This window comes from Lissotriton vulgaris, chromosome 6 (assembly GCF_964263255.1).
Source record: "Lissotriton vulgaris chromosome 6, aLisVul1.2, whole genome shotgun sequence".
NCBI lineage: Eukaryota > Metazoa > Chordata > Amphibia > Caudata > Salamandridae > Lissotriton > Lissotriton vulgaris.
This window is the reverse complement of record NC_141694.1, coordinates 1,562,487,383-1,562,497,464: the sequence shown is the minus strand read 5'-3', so window position 1 is coordinate 1,562,497,464 and position 10,082 is coordinate 1,562,487,383.

The window sequence follows — 10,082 nt, the reverse complement described above, 5'->3', positions numbered from 1 at the left end:
CAAGCCAGGATTGATTTTGCCTGCATCCTTTGGATCCTGACCATACTCCCCTCCAGCCCTTGGAACACGCTGCCCTCCCGTGCTGGAAGAGCACTGCTGGATGTGCGTGGCCTGCGCGGATTGCTGCTGCCCTGCTGTGTGGGCTGGGATGCCACAGGTGTTACAGGGTTGGCTGCTGGAGCCTGACCTGCTGCTCCCTCCATGATGTTTAATGGAGCAACAATTATCCTCCTGGCAGGAGATGTGGCAGGTGCAGGGTGGGTCTGTGGGGGTGAGTTCTCCGGGGAGAACTGCAATGGGGGTGTTAGAGACAGTCGGGGGGAGTGGGGAAATGTGAGGGTATGTCCAGTGTCTTCCTCATTGCCCAGGGCACTGCTGTTCTCCTCCTCCTCCTCCTCCTATGATGGTACACTGGTGCTTGGCCCTGCCACCGCACTGGCTGATGGTGCTGGAGCTGGAGCTTGTGTAGCTGCTGCTCCCCCGCCTGATGGTGCCCCTAGGTATAAAGAAGCATTTGTGAACTGAGTGCTAGTGTATTACAGTCACTACAATAAAAGCATTGCACATCTCATTTCCAATACTTTGATTCAGTTTTACAGTTCATTTTATTATGCTTCTGCACTGGCAGTTTTTACTTCTTTTGCGGACTACATTTACCATGATGCATTGCTCATGTCTGTTGCTAGCAGTACTGGGCTGGGGTTTGGCTGTGCATTGGGGCTAAAGGGGAGGTGTCTGGTAGGGTGTGTCAAGATGCGCATGCTTCTTACCTGTAGCTGTAGCTCTGGATGAGCTGTCCAGGTCCCCGACTCCCACCACACTCTCGCTCTCAATGGTCGTGGACACAAGTTCCTCCAGGTCAGTGAGGGGTGGCGCCGAGTTCCTGCCTCCACCAGTTAGTCCTGCCTGCTTGTGCAGCTCAGCCAGGTTTCTCTTGGTGAGGCTGCGAATGTCATAAAACCTCTTCTTGAGGTCGTCCAGGCTCCTGGGGGTGACACCAACTGCGTTCACTCTCTCCCCGATTGCACTCCACAGCTTCCTCTTGGTGCTCTCTGGGACAGTGAGGGACAGCCTCCCAAACAGCTGCCTGTGTACCCTCACCACCTCCTCCACCAAAACTTGCAGCTCCATGCTGCTGAACTTGGCCTTCCGCTTGCGCTCAGCCTTCTGGCTCTCAGAGCTGCTTGCCATTTTCACAGAGATCTGGATAGTGCTACCACTGCTGCTCACTCTGAATGCTCAGCTCAGGCTGCCTCTCCAGAAAGTTCTAATGAGTTGCACCTGCCTGGGTAGCCACTCCCTGCTAGGGTGGGGGAGGGTGGTTCCACCTCATTGGCTAATGTCATTAGTTTCAGTTTTACTTGCTCGCCAAATCGGCATTTACCGATTCGGTATTTACCGATTCGGCTAATACCGAATCGGCTACTACCGATTCGGTAAATACCGAATCAGTATTTACAATGCGTTCCTATGGGCCTTTTGGCCCATGGGGGTGTATTGCTATTACCGATTCGGTATTTGCCGAATCGGTAGTAGCCGATTCGGTAAATACCGAATCGGTAATTGCCGATTCGGTACGTATCGAATCACGATACCGATTGCTACCGAATCGGTATTTTACAGATTTTTTTAATCTACATATCATTTTCCGATTTCAAAATACCGATTCGGTATAAAACGGTATTTTGAAATCGGTAAATGCATTTTACCTACATCGGGCCCTTAATGGCCAAAGTAAGTAAATACCTACTTTCTAAAAGTGGCATTTGGTAGACTGGAATTTAAAATTTAACGCCACCATGACTTGTGATTGTAAACTGTGAGTTCAGTCTATCTCTTCACAATTGGGAATTACTCCTAATAGATGCAATGAGGTAATCTCAATAATATCCCATAGGCCTTGCAGTTATGAAAACATAATTGGTAGTTTTTGACTACCAGTTCAGGTAAAACTTCAAAATACATGTCCTGCCTTTTAAATACATGGCATCCTGCCCAGTGAGACAGACAGGGCCTACTTTAGGGGTGACCTATATGCATAAAAAGGGAAGGATTAGGCTTGGCAAGAAGGTTACCCTGCCAGGTTGAAATGAAATAGCAGTTTAAAATGCACATACAGGCTCTGTAATGGTAGTCCTGAATCAAGGTTAGTAGGCTACTTAAATGGGTGGCACAATGAGTTCTTCAGGCCTACTAGAAACATTTAATTTCTAGTCCCTAGGCACAAGTAGTGCACTTTATAAAAATGTATACAGTTGCGGCAGGTGCAGCTAAGAGCAGTGGTCTTGGGTGGGGGGCAGTCAACAGAAAATGACGAGGGTTAAAAAAAGAAAGAAAACAACTTAGCTTGTTCTCGCCGCATTGCCTGATCATGATGCGGCGAGCACAAGGTAAGCAATCTTCTTTTTTTAAATGTTATCTTTCCTCATCGTCATCTGAACAAATGCTCCATTCCCTTTGTTTGATGACTGGACCTGATCCCCTCTGAATGCTGACCTTGGTAGACCGGAACTTCAGTCACAGGAAGTTGGAGACCAGGAATCGCAGAAAGTTAGAGACTCTCGGGAGCCATCTGTAACTGTGGAAGAAGGAGAGACGCACAACCAATCAACAATAAATTAGGTTATCCACCATCTGAGGAGTCACATCCTGGGGCTGCACAGACTCCTCACCAGATGACCACTTTGCAGTGGAGCCCACTTCACTGGCGTAGCATTAAGGGGAAGTGTCAGGATCCTGTATCTGAGTGTGACTTCACATTGTCGGCACTGCAAGCAGTTCCTTCTGCCTCTCTTGGATTACCTGCTGCAGATTGGGTGTGTCTTGTAGTTGTGGTGGGGACACCTGCTACTTCTATGCCTCTCAGAATGACTGTCTCGACTAATGACAGCTTGTTGCGCAGATCCTTTACTCCCTGTCTGTAGCACCTGGCAACCAGTGGTTAGCAGCCAGGTCTAGACCTGTTCAGTGGCATCAGTGATTTGAGTGTCAACATCTGAGATCCCTCGCTGCCTTTATTTGTAGAGGAGGAAGTAATTATGCCCAACTCTCTGAGGCATTGCTTAACCACTAGGGGCAAGCCCATCTGCCTCTGCACCCCCGTGGTGTAGTCAGGTAAGAAAATTACTGTGATGTTATCCACTTTCACCCCCCCCCCAGCGTGCGTACCCCCCACAGGGTGACGCCACAATCCATGTAGGAGGTAGAACAGAAAGGGTCTAGGACCTGTCCCCAGCAGTGGACGGCTCACCAGCACTCAATGGGCCTGCTCTAAAACAAAGAATTGGGAGATGCACCTACTGGCAGTAGGCCAACCAACCATGTCTCAGTGTATGCCACTGCATCAGCCCCTTCTGGTCCCTGAGGAAGACCAAACACCCTCATGTTATTACACTGGGAGCATCTCTCCACATCCTGCACTTTTCTTGCACGTGACTTCACATGTGCCTTAGCTGCTATACCTCCAACGCTTCACTCAGGGTATCCGGAGGAACTTTGCACAGTTGCAGTGCTCCCGCCACACAAATTTGCCCCAACTCAGGGGCCTCACCCTTCACAGTATCCGGGCAGCGCCACATCCTCTGGCATGTGATGCATAGAGGTGCGGCCTACCACTGGCAATCTCCTCTGTGCACCCCGATGTAGTGGTGGCACGTGTTATGCAGACCTCCCTACATCAGTGCGCTGGAGTGCCTCTACCGATCAGAGCTCTAAGGGGCGCCAGGCAGTCTTGTCACACAGGTCAGCAATGTGTCTCCATGCAACCTCCCAGACCTACACCACCTGGAAAGGATGATCACTGATGACTTAATGTCTACTGCCACAGCCCACAGGCTTAGACCTAATGCAGACCGCCTCCACAGTCAGGCCACAGCGACTCTATAGCACTGCTGCCTCCCACTCTGGGTCTCAGGCGCAGGCCCAGCAAGGTCTCCGGGTCCCGGAGACTGTCCATGCTTCCAGGCATCAGCTGCTATGGTGTCACAAGGATGGCGCTATGAAAAGTGCTGCATCACTGTTTTTCTCCTAGCAATGCACCTCTTTTCATAAATGAGGTCCTGATTCTGCATTTCCTCTACCCCTGGTACTCTGCCTGGTCATCTTGGCTGTTGGGGAGTTTAGGGATGTTGCTGACCTGTCCTGAACTTGGCCCTAGCAGTTCCATTCATCATTCTATTGTTTCTATTTTCTGTTATTCATAAGAATCAGATTTAGAGGGTATGTTTGCCTCTAGAGGCCGAAAAGTGATGTTAGGCTGACTATCGTGTATTTATTTTCCGCTTTTTCGACTTTTGTCACTTTTCTCTTGCTAAAAATTGTTTTTATCGCCTTCATGCTAGTGTTATCAGCAACTTTGGCCACGGTTAGCTGATACTATCGCCTTGTAGTGACGTATTGTAAATACATCGCTAACAGGGCGATAGTTTTCAGTGATAGACACAGTTTAAAAAAAAGGTGCAGCTAACTAATACAAAAACTGATTAGTGGAAATTCTTGTAAATATACCCCACATTTCTGTAAGAAAGAATCAAACTGTCCCTATTTCTTGGAAACTGAATAGACGCTTTGATGCTGTGAAGAGGGCAACGAAGGAAAGAAAGCTTACATATGTAATGTTGTTCCTCGTGCATCTTCGGGTCATTGCTGAAGGCAAGGCATGGCACTTTCTGATGCTCCAGACCACATAGGACTGCTGGGAGACTGACACTGAACATTGGAGATTACCCATGAGGGACGAAGAGACACAATCATAATGACAGCCATTGAGGCTTGGTGGGCTGGTGGTTCAGGTTAGGAGTAGGAGGTTAGCCCGAGTCTGGTGGTGGCTGTGGATGGGTCTGGAAACATGTGAGAATGATCACCAGTTGGAATCCTAAACTTGCAAAAATACACAGGAATGGGAAGTCAGTGGAAGCATCTGAAACCTAAAATAGACAAGATGGAAGGCCCTATGTACAAAAAACATGAACTTGTGCTGTGACATTACCAGCTGTACTGAGATCTGATTCAAAGGAAATACTTCTACATGATTGATGTGATATGAAGTGGACCATCTCAAAGGTTGCTTATAAAAGTGTCTGATGCACATTAATGCAATGAATATGTCACCCCTGTGGTGGTAGAGATCTTTGTTAGAAAATCAGAATGGATAAACATTGTGCTCAGTACTGTCATGGAATATTAATGGATTGGGTAAAAAGACCAAGCAAGATGAGCCTATTTAAGGAAAAGCAGACATTAAAAAGGGCTCAACAACAGAAGATGGGAGAAGTGGAATCTGAAATACTTAGGCTAGAAGGATAATACCTCGAAAAGTATTCAAATGAGGAACCAAATATGATGCCAAGAAGATGTATCTTTGAAAGCAGAGACTGCTATATAGGGTTGGAAATGAGATGAACATTTACTAGCCTGTCTTTATAAAAGAGATGAGAGAATAAGATGGTCCCAGGAGATTTCAGGCAGCAGGGCTATTGAAAATGTAATTGCTGTTTATTACAAAGATATATATAGAGTCCAATTCACCCATGAGACAGAGATGGTTGGGAGGTTTGAGGTGGCCTTCTAAGCGCCCACTGTAAACCTGAGAAAGAGGCATAAGTTGTATCAGATCATAAATGTTGATGCAGTAGCTGGAGTTGAGTTAATCTGCTGGATATCAAAACACCATCTATTGGCTACTGAAAATACATACTGCAGCTTGGAAAATGGGTAGATTACATTCAGCCCTCTGGGTGGTAATATTAATATTAATCATAATAATCATAATAATAATAATACTTATTGTTAGAAATTGGGTCTCTAGTTGGCAGAGGTTTGCACCCTGTCCAAGTAGGGACCACAATTCCACTCAGGGTAGGTCAGATGCACAACCTAAGCTAACCTGTGCTCACTCTATGGTAGCTTGGGATAGAGCAGTCAGGCTTAACGTAAGAGGCAATGTGTAAAGAATTTGTGCAACATGCAAATTACATTAACACAGGGAAAACACAATACAAATACTCCACATTAGTTTAGAAAGATGGCAAATGTTTATATGAGTAAAACAAGACCACAATGACAAATATCCAACAAGTAGAACTTGTACATTTGTAAAGATTAAATCCCAAAACAGTGCTTAGAAGTCAATAGCGCTAAAAGGTTACTTGAGGTTGCACCAGACTGGCGTAAATCCAAAGTTCAGGCTGACTACGATTTAGGGCAGGACCCATTCAGGGCCCACCGAAAAAGTACAATTTGACTAAGCAAATGTTGTCATTGAAGATTCGATGCGTCGGTTCCGATTCACGCAGTCGGGTTGATGCGTCGATTTTGAGCCTCACAGCTGTGTTTTCAGATTGGTACTGTGTCATCATAGAACCTCTCTGTCTGGACCCCAAATGGTATTCTGTCATTGTCGAACCTCGCAGTCAGGTCAATACATCATCGTCATGCCCTGCAGGGATATCCTAAAATTGGCACTGCATCGGAGGGCACTGCATCACTTCGGATGGGCGCAGTGTTGACAATGTGTCAATTTGCACAGAAGTAGCTGCAGAACCCACTTCAGAGGTCCAGGACTGGAGGGGTACCTCAGACAAAGGTAGGACTCACATATGGTAGAGTCCAGCAGCACCAATACAGTTGCAAGACATCTGATCCTGAGACTTCAGAGAACAGGAGGCAAGCCAAGAAGGCCTTGGAGAAACTTGGGTTCAAAGATGTAGAAAACAGGTCCAGTGCTTCTCACCCCAAGGCAAGATTCAACAGGCAGCAGGTCAACACAGCAGAGCAGATAGCAAAGTGACAGTCCCCTTTACAGCACATCAGCTCTTATTCCAGGCAGAATGTCCTTGGTTCCAGCAAAGTTCTGATTTATTGGTGTCTAGGGTCCAGTAATTATACCAAGTTGTGCCTTTGAAGTGGGGGAGACTTCACAGAGGTCTTTGAAGATCACAAAGGTCCCTGCCTTTCCTTCCCTGGCTCCAGCCTCACTACAGGGGGTATGCAGCTCTTTGTGTGGGGCGAGGTACAGCCCTATTGCCCTATTCAAGTGCAAGTGTCTGATACTCCCTCCCAATCTACCTCAGGAAGGCCAATAAGCCTGGTAATGGGCCATCAAGATGCAAATGTCACACCCAGCTGACTTTGTGTGACTGGAATACACAAAACTCAGCTGTAACCCAACCCAGACATGTATTCAGCGAAAGCAAAAAGAACATATGGCGGATGGAATGCTGAACAATGCAAATTTTCACCTCAGTCACAGATATGGGTGAAATCCATAATTTATTTGCTCACCACGCCAACCCGGCTTGGACCCAGTCATATGCAAATCAGTCTTGACCTTGGTCCTCATGGGAAACATTTACTTCAGCCCCATCTGCCAACCAAGGTCCTCCGTGGACCAGAAAAAAGATCCTGGGGCCAGTTTCCAGGTATCACCTCTCATCAGACAGGCTGGCTTGAATCCAGCGGCACAGTGAGCACAGGATCTATTTCTGGGCATACTCTTCCCACTTAGGGTAACAAAAGCAAAAAGAGCAGATGAATGACGCAATGCTGAACAATGCAAACATTCACCCCCGGTTAAAGATCAGGGTTTAATCCATCATTTTTCCTCACCATGCCACTACTTTTTTTGACCCCGCCCAATGCAGATTAGTCTTGATCTTGCTCCTCATGGTAACAGTCCAGCCTGAACTGCAAAGCCAGGTCCTCCCTAGACAAGTAACAAGCATCCTGGGACCGGTTTTAGGGTATCACCCCTCATCAGCCAGGCTGGTTTCAATCCACTGGCACAGAGAGCACAAGACTCACATCTGGGCTTACCCTTCCCACTCGGGGTGGCAAAAACAAAAAGAACAGATGATAGACAGAATTCTGAACAATGCAAACATTCACCCTAGTCCTGGATCCGGGTTTAAACCATCAGTTTTTGCTCACCACGTCACCCCAGTTTTCATCCAGACAAATTCAAATCAGTCTTGACCCTGATATTCATGGTAACAGTCCAGCCCAAAGTGCCTAGCCAGGTCCTCTCTGGACTGAAAACAAGCATTCTAGCGGGCTTGAATCTACTGGCACAGTGATCATGGGTCCCCAAAACAGGTCCCAGGGTGCTTGTTTCAGGTCCAAGGACCTGGTCCAAACTAGAATGGCTTGGTGAACAAACAAAACAATGGAAATCCAGATTCTTGTGACTGGGGGTGAACGTTTGCATTGTTCAGAATTTCATCCATCATTTGTTCTATTTGCCTTTGTCGCCCTAGGTGGGAAGGGAATGCCCAGACTTGGGTCCAGTGGTCACTGTGCCACTGAATTCAAGCTAGCCTAACTGATGAAGGGTTGTTAGAAATGGGGTTTCTGGTTGGCTAGGGAATGCACCTAGGCCAGGCAGAATCTACCACTCGATTCAGGGTAAAGGAGTTACACACCCAAGATAACCACTGCTCTCCACTTTGGTAGCTTGGCTGAGCAGTCAGGCTTAACCCAGAGGCAATGTGTAAAGCATTTGTGCAACGCACACACATACCAGTGGTACAACAAACACATCACAAAAGAGACTCAACACGGTAGTATATAAAAAATATCTCATATATTGTATATAACATATAGATCACAACTCTCAAAAATCACTTTGCCTGCTAGGCAATTGTCATAACATCACAGGTAGTGCAAAAAATAAATAAATACGTATAGGTTGCATATGTCATAGGAACACCCACACTGCACACACAGGACGAATAATGCTCATTATCATAACACTGCAAGGCAAAAATAACATACATTGGAACACACTAGGGCATAAAAAGCAGGTTAGGCTGTACATAAATCATGGCTGCTGGGCTTACTATGCCAGACGAGGGCATGTAAAAAAAAACAGCAGACATCCCAACATCAGGGCATATATATGAAGAGGTTAGGTAATGCACAACACAGAAGAATTACCCACAGAATATCCATACCACCATCACCATATATAGCACTGGTCCCTTCTCCTGTGCACTTCTAAAAGACCTGTTATGTTAATTAGTACATTCATGTAGGGTGGAGAAACCTCTGGGCACTTCCTACAGTGAATCCAGTAATTACTGCTCCCTGGCACGTAGGCTAAAGGACCACCTGCCCGCCTTCCACAGTGACTATAATAGATTAGGAAGATTTCCAAACATGCGGCCAGCTCCACGGTGGGAGCCCTGTCACAGGATTGTCTCATAAATGCCACCACAGAACAAGTGTTCCCCCCAAAAGGTACTGACATGTGGGGGAGAACAAACTCACCATGCAGACTTCACTGGGAGCAGGGCACAACAATGGGTCAAAAGTGGTACAAAAGGGGGTGGTGATGGACGGAGCATCTGAATCAATCAAACACTCACATCCAGTCAAAAGAACTGGGAACAGTCCAGCCCGAACTGCCAAGCCATGTCTTCCCTGGACCGGAAACAAGCTTCCGAGGACCGGTTTCTGGCATTTCAGCCGTCTTCATCCCGGCTTGCTTGAATCCAGTGGCAAGGTGTGCAAGGGACTCATGTCTGAGCATACCCTGCCACACTTATGGCGGCCAAAAGCGGTACAAAAGGGGGTGGTGATGGACGGAGCATCTGAATCAATCAAACACTCACACCCAGTCAAAAGATCTGGGTTTAATCCATCATCGTTCTTTAGCCCACTCTGCCACCCCAGTTCAGACATGGCTATATGCAAATCAGTCTGACCCTGTGCCTCATGGGAACAGTCCAGCCCGAACTGCCAAGCCATGTCTTCCCTGGACCAGAAACAAGCTTCCGAGGACCAGTTTCTGGCATTCCAGCCGACTTCAGCCCGGCTTGCTTGAATCCAGTGGCAAAGTGTGCAAGGGACTCACGTCTAAGCATACCCTGCCACACTTATGGCGGCCAAACGCGGTACAAAAGGGGGTGGTGATGGACGGAGCATCTGAATCAATCAAACACTCACATCCAGTCAAAAGATCTGGGAACAGTCCAGCCCGAACTACCAAGCCATGTCTTCCCTGGACCGGAAACAACTTCCGAGGACTGGTTTCTGGCATTCCAGCCGTCTTCATCCCGGCTTGCTTGAATCCAGTGGCAAAGTGT